The sequence below is a fragment of the Ricinus communis genome, chromosome 7 (genome assembly GCF_019578655.1).
Source record: "Ricinus communis isolate WT05 ecotype wild-type chromosome 7, ASM1957865v1, whole genome shotgun sequence".
Classification (NCBI taxonomy): domain Eukaryota; kingdom Viridiplantae; phylum Streptophyta; class Magnoliopsida; order Malpighiales; family Euphorbiaceae; genus Ricinus; species Ricinus communis.
This window is the reverse complement of record NC_063262.1, coordinates 9688684-9701518: the sequence shown is the minus strand read 5'-3', so window position 1 is coordinate 9701518 and position 12835 is coordinate 9688684. Positions and strand designations below refer to the sequence as shown.

Here is a 12835-nt window from a genome sequence, read left to right as displayed (position 1 = left end):
TTTTATATTTTAAAATTTATTTTAAATTTTATAAATATTATTCATTAAAGGTGAGTGCCACTAAAAAGAATAAATTTGGGGATAGTTTATATGCTCTTTTAAGTTAACACAGACTTGTGATATGTTTAGTATGGTGTATTTACAATTTTTATATATTGTTAGTCTTTACTTTCATTATTCATGTTATTTTAGTAATCCTATTTTTGCATGTTATGCTATATTTTTAGACACGGATATTGAATTTTTTTTTGCAAATTTATTTTTTTCCTTGATTTATTTTTAAATATTGCTATTGATTAATTTAATTATTAAAAATGCTTAACGAGCTGAGCTCGAGCTTGAATTGTTCTTAACGAGCTCAAACTCGAGCTTTTCTCATTGTGCAACCACTTATGAAATCAAATTTGAACAGAGCTCGAGCTATTCATTGGAGCGAGCTAGTTGTGAACTAAGTTGAGCTAATTCGCGAGCCTAATCATTTTTAAATGAGCCGAGCTCGAGACTCTGCCAAAATTAAACAAACCAAGCCTGCACTTGTTAATATTCTTGCCGGTTCACGATTTAAATAAGACAAATACCACAAACACTCGAATCCTACCCGGTTTTGGATCGGTCTCTTCCTTCACCCATAAGGCTCAAGGATATGCATAATACAGTGACAACTTGAGGGTTCTTTTATCTATCTCATCATCTTTTTTGCTAACTGTGCTTTATTATTCATATGATTATGATTAATTTCATAACATGCTCAGATTTAGATTTAATGTTCTTTATGATAATCTTGATCATCTGATTCCTATCTTGATTAGATATGTATGCCTAGGGTTTGAATTTGATAACTTCTAGGCTAATTGATTAGATTTACATACGAGGGTTGATTGATCAAGAGATTTGCTATGAATGGATTAGATAAGTTGAAATTGTTGTTCAATATAGATGAGCTTTTAAAAAAAGTCCTAAGTTTCATATATGTTATATGATGAATCTCCTTTTTTTGTTAATCCGCCTCTTTCATTGCCAACATGCTTAGGATTCATTAGAGTCTTTATTTGTTTTTGTTTTTTTATGAATTATTAGTCAATCTAGCATGTTAGATAGTTAATTTTTAGATCTGTTCATGTTTTGGCTAAGGTTAATGCATGTTTGTTATGAGTTGCCATTTTCATGTGCTTGGGCTTAAACTCACTATTCTATAGATGATCTGCTTTATTTTCTTCATTTTAATCACATGCTAATTATTTTTGCCTTATTTTCTTGTACGTTGATCAATTCTGAGGGTGCTTCGAAGCTTGGAATCGCCAAAAATTAAAAACTCATCAAAATTTATCGATATGTAGCTTGGGGAGCCACAAAGCCGGCCGGCTCAATATACAGCTGATTGATTGTGTGATAGCCAATCGACTTTGCCCTACAACTGATCGGCTATTCATTCCTTATATGCCAATTTTTTACTAATTTCATCTAATTTCGCCTTTTTCGCCCGTTTTAGCTAGTTTTTACTTATTTTAAGCCAAGTAGTTATAGGAGATTTATTAGGTGATTGCTAACTTAAAATGAACTCAAATAGACATGAATAAAATTAGACTTGGGCATGAAATTTATAATTTATTAAATTAATGAGATGGTAAACAGGCTTAATCCCTAAAATCAAAATAGAATTAGATAGGATTTGCCATAATTAACTTATAAATTGACCCATTTAGATTAAGAAACCTAAAATAGGCCTTTACATGTAAAAAGTAGCCCATTTAGTTTAAAGGCTGGAAAACTTAGACTATATCAAAGAAAGTGCGCTGGACTAAGTGGGCCTTTTGCATGAAATATGAGTAGCTAATTGAGTAAATAACAGGTAAGGTTAGGCCAGGATTAATAACTAAAGTTGACAGATTGAGATTGCTTTTACTTCAACCAATCTTAGCTAGCCGCTTGGACAAATATGAGGAGTATGTAAGTATGTGGAAACTAATCTATCAGTTCAGAAAGCAGGTAGATACCTTAAAAATATCGAACAAATATTTGATCTAAAGCAGATACCTTAAAAGCATGATTTTATGTCTTCTGAATCACTTTGAGAAAATCAAACTATATCTTTTCATGATTTAAAATCATAAGAAGATTTAAAATCTTATGGTGTACAAAAAATGCTTATTTTATTTTAAAAAAGACATTTGATCCATTTAAAAGATATCTAAGACATATACATTCCTTAATGGAGATTGCTTGTTATATAAACTTCTTTTGAAGTGCATTGCTTATTTTTCCTTAGCTAAGATAGATGTCTGATGGAGCTCTTCTACTTTGCCAGTAATTTGATCCAGTTCAACCCGCATTGTTAGACATCCGTATATACAATATATAGTTTTGTTATCATCAAAATTCATATCATTAGCTTCTTGGAGCTAATAGTAACCATGCATAGAAGGAACTAATGAGTTACTGTTATAAGAAATGTAAGAGACTGGCTGAAGTGAGTTCAGTGTTGAGTAATTGAAGAAGATATTTTCATATCTTCACTAAGAGATGCTATTATAGTTTGTTTCGAGTGTATATTAGAGAAAGAGAAGAGAATCAAAGGACGAAAAAGAAGAATTAGCTTAAAATTGGTTTTAGGGTTTTAAATTTTAAATTTAGGGATTACAATAATGAAAATGGTACATTCTCAGTTTGAAGTTGATATGAATCCCATGGGGCTCTTATTCCATCCACATTATAATTGTTTAAGTTGCTTTGCAAAGTTTAATGATTCGTATTGCAAAAATTAGATAGGTTAGAGTTTTGATTGCTAAAATTGAAAAAAGTACATAAAAAATGCTAAAAATCATTATCTTTTATTTTGCAATAATAAATGAAAAATTTGACTTCAATGAACAACAATCTCTATTATCAATTATATATCCGAATATATTTGGGCATATGTGCACATGATTAAATAAGTTATGAAAAGAGTGAAAATATCTATATAGGAATTGATTTAACAAATAACGATAAAACATGATCCTTAGTTTCAGCATATTCTATCCCATGCCCATCACCATGTTGGTATAAGCATTGTGCCATTCTAGCTAGGTTAGCTACCACTTTAACAAACCCTTTTGAGAATAGACAATCAACAAGTCTTCGTTCTTTATTCATTTTCTTCCATATTTCGCCAATTAAGTAATGAATGTGCTCACGGGCTTTTACTTCCGAAACTCCAGTTTCATACATGTAACATTGTATTGATTTAGAAATATCACCTCTTTTTGGTTGATCTTGCAGGTAAATAAAATATATAAGATCAATAATGAAAGTAATTTGAAAGAATAAGAAATTATAAAGAAGAGGAGAAAGGTATCCATACCGAAGATGTTCCAAGGTCATTTGCAAATCTAAGAATCATAGCTGACCATCGGATTATATCAGGATAATCCTTCATGCATTTCAAAGCTTCATTTGTGATTGGAGATCCTTCAAGAAAATAAGTATGGACTAGGATGACAGGAGCTGATATAGAAATCCATGCATTGTCCATATATTCTTGCAGTGTTGGTGTATATCCACTATAGTACCATTTGGCCTCCACTAAATATGATTTACATAAATCTGCCCATTAAAATAATTTACCAAGTTAATACATGAATGGATCAAGCAATGAGATACTAAAAAAATTGGGGTACATTAAAAACATATTAAGATTATAAATGAATTTAGAAATAGCATAAATACGTACAGCTTTCTTCAAGTGAGGAATGATATGAAAACCTTGTTTCTTAAGGACATCATAAGCCATTTCATTGATTGAGTTATGGAGGGCTAGAAAACCTAACTTCATATAGTCCGGAAGTTGGTCCATTGCATCAACATCCCACCTGAAATTATAACATTAAATAAATATTAATATTTTTTATGCAATAACCTAATCATATATAAATTATGAGATGTAATAACACTATCCAGCTCCAACCTTTCAACAGCATCTGTAAACAACTCGAGTTCATCCAAGGTGCCATACACGTCATAAATATCATCAATTATTGTTATTAGTGAATTAATTTTGGTAGACATTCTTCTAAAATATCCAATCTGTGGCTCAGAATTCCCCCCTACTGTCCATAAGAAATTCTCCATTAACCTGTCTCTTGCAAAGCTTAACTTTTCACCGAGACCCGTATTTCTCCACCACCTTTATACCAGACCAAAACAAACTAGTACCATTAGAAGCCATGTGCATGCAAACTAACTGAAAACTGTATTTTTTAATTTCCTTTTTAATATAATATAGTGGATAATCCAAAAGTCACCCATAACATTATGAGAAACAATGAGTAGCATATTTGATAATTAGATTATAATTTGTTATTTATTTTTTATAAAGTACCATTTTGCACTTTGTTTGGACCATTGCACTTTGTTTGGATTTTCATTTATTTTAGCTTGAATGGCAGAAAATCATATGACAATTAGTATTTTAAAAAAAAATTAATACTAATATGTAGATTTTTTTTTCAAGAAACTTTTAACCCCAACAACAATGTCAAACGCTTCCTTATTAGCAATTTAGCACATAGGTGCTCAACACAGCTATTTGGTTAGTACCAATCTTAGGATGGTAAAATAGCACCAATTTCTCTTCACTATTTTGCAGTTTTCCACCAACAATGACATTTTTAAATAATGAACTTATTTACCCCTTAATTTATTTTAAAATATTAGCTAGTAAAATACAATGAAAGTTTACTCAATAGAGAAATCTAAAAGATTTAAGTTTGTGACTGTTGCTAGGTCAATTAATTTTGAAGCTCATAAAGCTACTACTAATAGTTGCACTTTGTGGCTAGTTTTAGTAATATTTTCTCATGAATGAGTTTTTAATGAGACTATACTGAGCTTTTTTCTAAAAAGAAATAGAGAAATCTAATAAAAAAAATTAAAACCGTGTATATTAAATTTAATGAATCCAATATATTAAATTTACATAGACGCGTGGACGAGAAACTAGTAGTTATAAATAAAATTAGAAATGAGCGTACCATGATACATATTTCAGGTCCTCCTAATGGATTGCCCGCACATTATTGAAGTCTAACTTAGCAAGCTCAGAGGATTCGTGCCTTCTTTTCTCTCATATACTTCTATAAACCACCTTGTCTCCAACCTTGGCACACTCCAATGGAGTGGAAGCTCCAAAGAATGACTTATTATCATGGACAGAAATGGATCTTTGTCTTGTAAAGTAGTATATTTCTGGAGACATATTGTAGCAAATTTTCTAGCAACTTCTAAAATATTCTCACCTTCTTCTGAAAGGTATGATGCCTCGTACAAAGACAGCAATCCTTGAAGATCCTCAACTATGCATGTCTTAAAGTTTCCGAGGTCATCAAGGAAAAAATTGAAAATCTCTACAATTTAATTTTGTCACCTTTAGCATTGCCGATCTCAAATTATGGTCAATTATTCTAGAATCGTATAATATTAGTAGTGCTATGCTTAGGCATGTATATAATGGCGTATAATATAGTTAACTATTCTAAAGGTAAAATGCATAAATAGTTCTATAACTATAGCTATTGTATCTATTTGATACCTCAACTTAATAATCACAAAAAATAGTTTTCCAACCGATCAACAATAAATCAAGTTATATTTCTCGTCATTATATGATGATATGATGTGGCAGTTATATTCTCTCACTAACTACCATATTAGCTCTTACTTTGACACAACTAATCCTAGTTAGATGCTGAACATTCTTTCAATTCCTCTACTTTGAACTCATATCTTACAAATTGTGTTTGGGAGAATTAAGATTTTTAGGCTTATTAGGATTAATCACGTACAAGTCAATATTGACGTGGAAGTTGGAAAATGAATTTGGTTCCATATCAACACAAAATGATAAGAAAGTATAAAAGTATTCTCGCTTGATTCTTGTGATTTTTGAGTCAAGGTACTAAATGGATATAAGTGACATAATTATGATATCATTTATACATTTTACTCCATTTCAAAGAGAAACATAAAAAGAATTGTATATAATAGCAAAATGAGCAGATGGACAGCTTCCTTCCTTACCTTGAGAGATGTTATACCCATGTTGTCTTAGGAGTCTAAACTGAAGAGCTGTGGCATGCAAATCCTCATTCGCCCATGACTTCTCATAGGGATTCTGATTGTAAATGTTGTTTAGTATCTTGTTGATTTCATCTTCGAAATGATAAGCTAATCCAAGTCTTTGCAACGTATCAATCAGTTCGAGCTGATCCAGAGGAATCACAACTCCGGTAAGCATCGTCTTAACACTTTCCTTCAACTGGTTAATTCGTTTTATATATGATTCTCCCTGGATCGCCATCAAGAATTTTCTTTTTAGACTTTCTGCGAATATGAAAAATCTTAACAATAAGAATAACATCCCCATATCCATATTGTCTCGCTTTCTTTCTTTCTTTCTAATCGGCAATGGAAAAACTCAACAGGGATGATATTAATAAACTATCTCACTTTTACACGCAATGAACTGTCTTATATTGCATGAGTACAAGACTTTTAGGTTCAGATGCTATTATAAAGATCAATAAGCACAACAAGAAACAGATAAAAAAAAGGAACCAAGCATAATTATGAGAAAAAAGAAGGCAAAATAATATATGTATATACCACAAATTCATTCTTGAGTGATTGCACAAAGCTGTAATCCCAAATTGGAGAGTGATAATTTGCAGAACGTCTGATTACAATTTCATTTGACATTTTTGGTCCAACCATGCATCTAATTGGGTTAGAAAAATAACAATTATATGGTGACTTTGACTGGGTACTGTATGATAGTTTAGCGGGATTGCCATTACTAAAATAAGAGGCAGAAGAAAATAGAAGTGCCATTTGGAAGGGCTTTAGGATATTAGGTTACTGAAGGAGGTGGTAGTATTTAAACCCGCCTGCAGAATTCATTTATCTCGTTCAATTGGAAGTAAATTCTTCTCGGTAAATAAATTCATTTCATTGTTGTTAAAAAAAAGGGGCTTTGAGATGGTCCTGCCATGTACTGCCAATTTGTTAGCTCCTGTCGGCAAGTGCATCCTACCCTACGGATAAATGCTCATTTTGTTAGCTCAATAGAAGATTATCCACATGATGATCTCTATCCCACAAATATTACTTCATCAGTCACGAAAGATTATCCACGTGATTATCTCTATCCTAAAAATATCAAAATGCAAAAGTTTTGATAGCTCTCTCCTAAAAATCAATTATGCATGGCAGATAATTCTTGTAAGTGCGGTTTGATTGAAGAATTCATAATATTGAGCTATGAACTATTATTGTGATTGATATGCATCATATTATACATATTTACATGCCTAATTTTTTATATTTTTATGCATAGTTATCTCGTTTTATATTAAAATCACTTCTCTTTTGGTTCCTTTTACGTTTCAGGTCATTATCAAGGGACATTGTCAATAATTGAGGGAAATACGCGCAATTATGGACCAGAATCTATCAAATTGAGCAAGGACTAGCATTCCAAGGTTGAGCACGCCCTGGACTCCAGCCGTGCTGAATCATCAAATAGTTACCCTCCAAGAGTGCCATAGTGGCACGGTTTCAAGCCCACCGCGGTCAGAGGTGGTGGCTCCGTCCGCCTGACTGCACCTGGCACAGAAGTCAGCGGATCTGCGAACCGGAGGTCAACACGGCTTGGACTGCCCGTCTTGATTAGACACAGGCTTGACCCGGATCAAGAAGGGATTATATAGGCAAAAACGATTTGCTGAATTAGGGTTCGACTTTCTGACTTGATTTCCATTATACAAGCTTAGACCATCTTCTTCCAGACTTCAATACTCGACCTTATAAGTTCATTTCATCTATTGAAGGAAGGTTACAACTATTTTATCATCAAATTGAAGATCAAGACAAGATTTGGGAGCACTCAAGAGGCAAATTAGGGTTTACTATTCTGAATTGGGAATTTAGAGTTTCTCATCCAACTTGAAGAAGAAGGGTGTACATGCCATTAATTTACTTTTCTGAATCTATTCTTTATTTTGTGTTCCTTATTAGTATGAGTAACTAAATTGTCAAACCCATTTGGGGTCCCTAAGTTGTTGGATTGATTTTAATGTTTATGAGATTTTGATTATCAATGCTTGTTTCTTCTTGCTTTCATTATTAATGAGAAATCACTTTATTCATGAGACGTTGTGAGTTGTGGTATTTAGATTATTTTATGTAATTGAGAAATTCATTTAGTAATTAAAAATTTGAATAGCAAGAACTGGTTAATAATCACTTAGAGATAAGGGTAATTGACTAGCTAGATTAAGAATTAACAAAGCTTAATAGAGGCAGGTTAAACCTTAATGCTAATCGAATAATCGATCGTTAGGAAGAGATTCCAACTTTAGGTTATTAGGTTTAGGAATTCGGTTATCTCGAGAGGGAGACCAAATTCAGTTGAGACTTCGTCCACGGGTAATTGCAATTGATAATTAAATATAATCTCTATCTCCACTAAAATCCAACTAGCTTAGGTCCCCTAGGGTTTGCTTTTTCCATCGAGAGTTTTCCTAAATCCTTTCAGATTATTTGACATTTAATTAATTTTTTGTTCATATTTAATCATAGCATAATACTTCATTGATTTTATTTAGGTTAGATAGCATAAGACGCTATAGTAGGTCTAGGATCACCCTTTCCCGAGAATAAAATATTGATACTCACCATTTGTGCTAGTCTGCATCAATAGATTCACTACCTTAGATTTTAGCTATACAAATGGCATATCAAGTTTTTGGCGCCGTTGCCGAGGAACATTTTTGTGTGAACTAGATTGAATTTTTTTTTTCTTTGTTAATCTAGCCATTTCTATTTTCCTTGTCTTTTCAATTTTTTTAATTTATTCTTTAGTATTATATTTATTCTTGTGTTCTTTGGTTGTTGTGTATCCATTTCAGGTAGTTTATGACCAGAAGCTCTAATCCTACTATTATAGACCCTTTTACTGAACCAGAGTGATCCCTCTATTTGTTGAGGAAGCGTATGCAAGAAGAAGAGGAGGCGCAGATAGAGTTTGAAGCTACTGTGAATCGACCAGCAGGGATGGGAGACAACAATCAGGCTACGGATGAAGCCAGAACTATGTACGAGTTTGCTAGACCTTCTCTTGAGGGGACACAAACGAGTATATTACGACCACTTGTGGCAGCCAACAATTTTGAAATAAAGCCAAATGTGATACAAATGGTGCAAAATAGTGTACAATTTGGGGGACTGTCGAGCAAGAACCCAAACACTCACATCGCCAACTTCTTGAAAATCTGCAACACCTTCAAGGTAAATGGAACAACTGATGATGCCATTCGGTTGAGGCTGTTTCCTTTCTCTCTGAGGGATCGACCGAAAAGATGGTTGCAGTCGCTCCCAGCCAACACTATCATGACATAGAGATCATTGGCTGAGAAATTTCTCTACAAGTACTTTCCTCTAGTTAAGACTGCCAAATTAAGGAATGACATTTCTTCTTTTGTGAGATGGAAGACGAGAGCATGTATGATGCCTGGGAGAGGTACAAGGATTTGTTGAGATGCCATCCACACCACGGTCTACCAGTATGTATGCAGGTTTAGACCTTTTACAGCGGTTCGAACCTTGCTACTAGACAAATGGTTGATGTAGCAATAGGAGGGGCGCCGAACATTAAGACGCCCGAGCAGGCTTAGAATTTAATAGAGGAGATGGCCATGAACAATTACCAGTGGCAATCTTGTAGGACCCGACCAGTAAGGCAGGGAGTGGTCAATCAATTGGACTCCACAGCAGCCTTGACAGCTCAAGTGGAGCTTTTGACTAAGAAGTTAGACCAGCTTCAGATGTTGGTTCATGCAGCCCAGATAAGTTATGAATTTTACGGTGGCCTGCACTACGGTGCAAATTGTAATGCGGGAGGTATGTTTGCTTCGAGTAATAATTCTTCTTCTATTGTTTCTGCTGACATTGAACAGGTAGACTACATGGGTAATGCCCCTAGGCAGCAGAACAACCCATACATCAACACATACAACCCGGTTGGCGTAATCATCAAAATTTCAAGTGGACAAACAACAATGCCCAAGGTCCACTGAAGCTTTCAAAGCTGCTATCATGACCACAAGCACAGAAGCTATACCATCACGGCCTTCCACGAAAAAAAGAAATCTAACTTGGAGCTGATGATGAAGTTTGTCACGTCGACTGATACGAGATTCCAGCAGACAGACAGTGCTCTTAGAAATCAGCAGGCATCCATCGAGAATTTAGAGAGTCAAATTGGGCAGATTTTTAAGATGCTGTTTAAGAGGACACAAGGATCGCTCCCAAAGCGCGAGTCAAACCTTGGGAGCATTGCAAGGTCACACCTTCGCGATCAGGAAAGCAATTATCTAGCTCTCTACCTTTAGCTGATGATGAGGATGTTTTCATATAGGATAAGCCAGCTAGGCAGGAGCCAGAGCCTGAGACAATGGGAGAAGAAAAGGTCGAAGATAGGCAGAAGAGCCCTATGATAGAGTACCAGCCACCAGTCCCCTACCCTGTTCGACTTAAGCAAGAGAAGGTTTCTTGACTTGTTTAAACAACTGCGGATTAACATGTCTTTTGTTGAAGCTATTTCACAGATGCCAAAGTATGCCAAGTTCTTAAAGGAAATCTTGAATAACAAAAGGAAGTTGGAGGATTTAGGACTAGTGACTCTGAACGAGGAGTATTAGGCTATTCTTCAGAACAAGCTGCCACTCAAAAGGAGAGATCTAGGGAGTTTTACTATTTCCTGTATAATTGGCAATTTGCCTATTAGTGGTGCATTAGCTTATTTAGGAGCTAGTATATAAATTTGATGCCCACTAGTCTGTTTGATAAATTAGGTTTGAGTGAACCTAAGCCCACTAGGATGAGCATTTAGTTAGCTGATAGGACTGTTAAGATTCTTAGGGGTATTATTAAAGATGTGCTTGTTAAGATATACAAGTTTATTTTTCTTGTGGATTTTGTAGTTATGGATATGGAAGGTGAGAGTACTATGCCTTTGATCCTAGGTAGACCCTTTCTTGCAACATCTAGGGTTGTAATAGATGTTTGTGATGGAAAGCTTAAACTTAGGGTAGACGATAAGACCATTACCTTCGACCTAGCTACTAGTATGAGACACTCTTTATACCATGATGATGATGTATTTTCTATTCATATTCTGGATGATTTGGTTGAGTCTCATTTATAAAAAATATTGCTTGATGATCCTTTGCAGGTAGCTTTGCAAGGAGAGGAGGAGGAGCTGTCCAACGAGCAAGTATTGGAGCAGCTCGCTAGTTTGTTGGCTACTAAGCCTAGCTGTTCTACTGATCCTTTTCTTTCTCTTGACAGGTCAGAAGTGCAGAAAGTCTTCTTTCAAGGACCCCTCGGCCTTGGAATTGAAGGAGTTACCTAAGCACTTAAGCTATGGATTTTGGATAAGGAAGAAAAGTTACTGGTGATTATTGCAGTAGATTTGACACCTGAGGAGCGAGCAAAAACTCTAGATGCACTCAAGAGGTATAAGAAGGCCTTCGCCCACAAGATTGCTGATATTCCCGGGATCAACCCTAGTTTCTGTTCTCACAAGATTATTATGGAGGATAGTTATAGAGCAGTAGTTCAACCACAGAAGCGACTTAACCCGAACATGAAGGAAGTAGTAAAAAAAGAGGTAATTAAGCTCCTTGATGCAGGATTGATTTACCTTATTTCTGACATTTCTTGGGTGAGCCCTGTGCAGGTTGTGCCGAAGAAAGGAGGCATGACAGTAATTCATAATGAGCAGGATGAGCTAATACCTGCACGGATGATAACAAGATTCCAAGTTTGCATCAATTATAGGAGGCTTAATGATGCAACTCGGAAGGATCACTTCCCTCTTCCTTTCATTGATCAGATGTTAGAAAGATTGGCAGGACATATGTTTTACTGTTTCCTTGATGGTTTTTCAGGATATTTTCAGATCTCAATTGCACCTGAAGACTAAGAGAAGACAATTTTCACCTGCCCCTATGGGGCATTTGCTTATAGACGGATGTCTTTTGGTCCATGCAATGCGCGACTACGTTTCAGCAGTGTATGAAGGCCATTTTTAATGATATGATTGAGGAGTCGATTGAGGCATTTATGGATGACTTCTCTATTTTTGGTAATTCATTTTCTCACTGTTTGGCAAATCTAGAACGCATGTTAGCTAGGTGCATTAAGGCTAACTAGGTGCTAAATTGGGAAAAGTGTCATTTTATGGTGAGAGAGGGAATCGTTCTAGGTCATAAGATTTCACATGCATGGATGGAAGTCGATAGAGCTAAAATAGAAACAATATCTAAGCTACCACCCCCTAGTTCTGTTAGGGCTGTTAGGAGTTTCTTAGACCATAGTGGATTCTAGAGAAGATTTATTATAAATTTCTCTGAAATTGCTAGGCCTCTTACTCAATTACTAGTTAAGGATGCACCTTTTATTTTTTATGATGCATGTTTGTCTTCTTTTGAGTTATTAAAGAAACTTTTGACCACAGCCCCTATCATGGCTTCGCCTGATTGGGGGCTGCCCTTTGAACTAATATGCGAATCGCTAATGACTATGCAGTTGGAGCTGTGCTTAGATAGAGGTTTGATAAAAAGTTCCAACCCATTTACTATGCTAGCAAGACGTTAACAGGATCCCAGGAACATTACACTACTATAGAAAGAGGACTTGTTGGCTGTTGTTTATGCCTACGATAAATTCAGATCATACCTCATCTTATCAAAGACCATTGTCTTCACTGACCATTCAGCTTTGAGGTATTTGTTTAATA

The 12835-nt window shown here is 35.0% G+C and overlaps 1 non-coding gene and 1 pseudogene across 1 annotated transcript; both read right to left on the bottom strand.

The window, feature by feature from the left end:
• Window positions 1-2859: 2859 nt before the first annotated feature.
• On the bottom strand, window positions 2860-6918 carry LOC8275139 (annotated as a pseudogene).
• A 2568-nt stretch (window positions 6919-9486) lies between these two features.
• On the bottom strand, window positions 9487-9592 carry LOC112535343. Its single transcript, XR_003079496.1, has one exon. It is a non-coding gene; the product is annotated as a small nucleolar RNA R71 (small nucleolar RNA).
• Window positions 9593-12835: the final 3243 nt, after the last annotated feature.